Here is a 3088-nt window from a genome sequence, read left to right on the forward strand (position 1 = left end):
GAAGAATACTGTACTGTCCCAGGAGCTGGAAAAGTGCAAGGCCCAACTAGAGGCCGCACTAGCCACAGCGGGGGAGCCCAAAGAGACCCCCTCAGGTAAGATACACTTTGAAGGATTAGTATTGTGCGGTGTGGGTGCAAATCTGACAAATCATGTTGCAGATGGCGCCGAACTCGATCCGGAAAAGCAACAACTCTTACGCCGGCTAAAGGCCGGTGAGAGTACGTTGACAAAGGTGAGGCAAGAGAAGAATGATCTTCAGGATGCCAACACCAGGCTGGACGTCGAACTTAAAGATGTTCGTGGCCAGCTGTCGGACTCCACGAAGGAGAATCAGCGGCTTCGACGCGGCATATTTAGTAAGTGCTTGAACGAACTTTGAAAAAAGAGTTCGGCGAGGAAGTTGACTAACAGAGTAATGTCTGTAGGTATGCTCACAGGTCGTCCTGCAGAGGAGATGTCCGGTTCTACGGGTGACCTTCTTCCCGAACTCATGCAACTGCACGAGCGAATTCGGCAGGCGATGCGAGGCGTTGCCCAAGCCTTATGGCCTGCCCACTCCATGCCCGAGGGCCTTGGAGAGCTTGCGGAGAAGCTGAAGGGAGCTCGGCGGCGCTTCCGGTTGGGGAAGATATCGGCCTGCCGACAAGGCTCTAGGGAAGCCTGGGCCATCGTGAAGACCCGTTTTACGAAGTCTGACCCAAACCACATGGCCGAGGTCGGACCAGTGGGGCCTGACGGGAAGGAGATCCCTGTGAGCTTACTATACGGCCAAGTAGAGTTGGCCGCGAAGTATTCCCAGCAGGACTGTAAATTAGACAGCCTGTTAGATGGTATAGAAGAGGAATACAATCAGTCAGAATGACTATGTAATTTTGAATTGACATGTGTAATGCCTTCTAGCCGGATTGTAGATCGTTTGTCGTTGCCGACCTTTTTGCTTCAACCTCGGGACCCGACGGTCCGGAGTGTGTCCGAATACCATAGCGGTTATATAAGAACCGTGGTATGCGTGGAGACCAGGCGTAGGGGTCATTAGTGCTTTATCAGACAAGTGCCCAACTAGTTATGTTATATTACATGGTTAGTAAGAAACATCTTCCAGAGAGAATAGTTCCGTTAGGGGTCCTTTCGCTGGGAGGCATGCCCTAAAGTGCATGTCCGGACTGCGTAAAAAGACGCAGAAAAAAGCATCTGGGGGCGCATAAAATGAGTAAAAAGATCATCTTTTATCTCACCGACCGAATATTCCCTTAAGAACGCTAGCTTTCGGCTTCACCCAGTCTGAGGTACATATCCGGCTGACCCGGCAGTAACAATCGCAGAGGTGCTCCCTTTACCGCCTAGCCGAACAATCGGGAACGTAGGGGTAAGCACAGGAGCCAGGCAACCCAGCTTGGCCAAAACTTAAGTCATATCGATGCATATAATGGTGAAGAAAAAGGTACATGCGGAAGTTTGACGCATGTGTTGGGCGTGAAGCCCGTATAAATAAGCTTCTGTTAAAGAAGCCCCCAGGTTTAATGAGCGCTAGTGGCGCGTCACTAGATGAGCCTTTAAGGGCTATAAAAGAAAAGAGGGGAAGGAGAGAAATGTAAGACAGAAAAATGCAAAAAAATGGACAGAGGAAGGAGACGAACACAGAGTCCGGCGCTAGGCATAGAATCTTCGGAGACGGGTGGCGTTCCACGGGTTCGGCTCGAGTCGGTTATCCGACGCATCTCGCAGGCGGTACGCCCCGCCAGTCAGGACTTGGTGGATTATGAATGGACCTTCCCACTTGGGCTTGAGTTTGTCCTTTTTCTTATCCGGCAGGCGTAGAACTAGTTCGCCAACATTGTAATTTTTGGCCCGTACTTCTCTGCTTTGATATCTTCGGGCCTGCTGTTGATAAAATGCGGAACGGGCTTTTGCCACGTCACGCTCCTCCTCCAGGGCGTCCAAGTTGTCCTGCCGATCGAGCTCGGCTTCTCTTTCTTCGTATAGGCGCACTCTAGGTGAGTCATGAATTATGTTGCAGGGCAGAACTGCCTCTGCGCCGTATACCATAAAAAATGGTGTGTATCCGGTGGTGCGATTTGGCGTGGTCCGCAGCCCCCATAGCACGGAGTCGAGCTCCTCTACCCAGTGCGTGTTAGATTCCTTGAGGGACCACACCAGTCTGGGTTTAATGCCGCTCATGATAAGACCATTTGCGCGTTCGACCTGGCCGTTGGTTTGTGGGTGATAGACGGAAGCATAATCGAGCTTGATGCCCATGTTTTTGCACCAGAGTTTTACCTCGTCGGCGGTAAAGTTTGTACCGTTATCGGTTATGATGCTGTGGGGGACGCCATAACGGCGTACAACCCCGGATATGAAGTCTATCACAGGTCCGGATTCGGCTGTTTTAACAGGCTTGGCTTCTATCCATTTGGTGAATTTATCCACCATGACCAGTAAATATTTTTTCCTATCGGTCCCACCTTTAAGGGGTCCGACCATGTCAAGCCCCCAGACCGCAAAAGGCCAGGTGATGGGTATAGTTTGGAGTGCGGTGGGTGGCATATGGCTTTGGTTGGCAAAAAGTTGGCAACCAGCGCATCGCTGGACTAGGTCCTGAGCGTCTGCCCGGGCCGTCGGCCAATAAAAGCCTGTACGGAAAGCCTTACTAACAAGGGACCGAGCAGCGGCGTGGTGACCACCGAGTCCGGCATGAATTTCCGCCAGAAGGTTCCACCCTTCCTCTTCGGAGATGCACCTTTGAAGGACTCCGGTAGTGCTTTTCTTATAAAGCTCTCCCTCATGGACTCTACAGGCTTTAGATCGCCGCACTATGCAGCGGGCCTCGTTTTGGTCCTCCGGGAGTTCCTTCCTAGTAAGGTAGGCTAGGAATGGTTCTATCCACGGGGCGATGACCGCCATTATTATGTGGGCTGAAGGTGTAATTTCATTGGCAGAGCCTCCAATTGTGTCAGATTGTTCGGCGTCGAGTGGTGCGGCTGGGTCCGGGCTGTTATTCGTGGGTTCCCCCTCCCATGCTACGGATGGCTTGAACAATCTTTCCAAAAAGATGTTGGGGGGGGACTGCATCGCGTTTTGCTCCAAT

The sequence above is a fragment of the Triticum urartu genome, chromosome 1A (genome assembly GCF_056163025.1).
Source record: "Triticum urartu cultivar PI428250 chromosome 1A, HENAU_Tu73, whole genome shotgun sequence".
In the NCBI taxonomy this organism is placed as follows: Eukaryota; Viridiplantae; Streptophyta; class Magnoliopsida; order Poales; family Poaceae; genus Triticum; species Triticum urartu.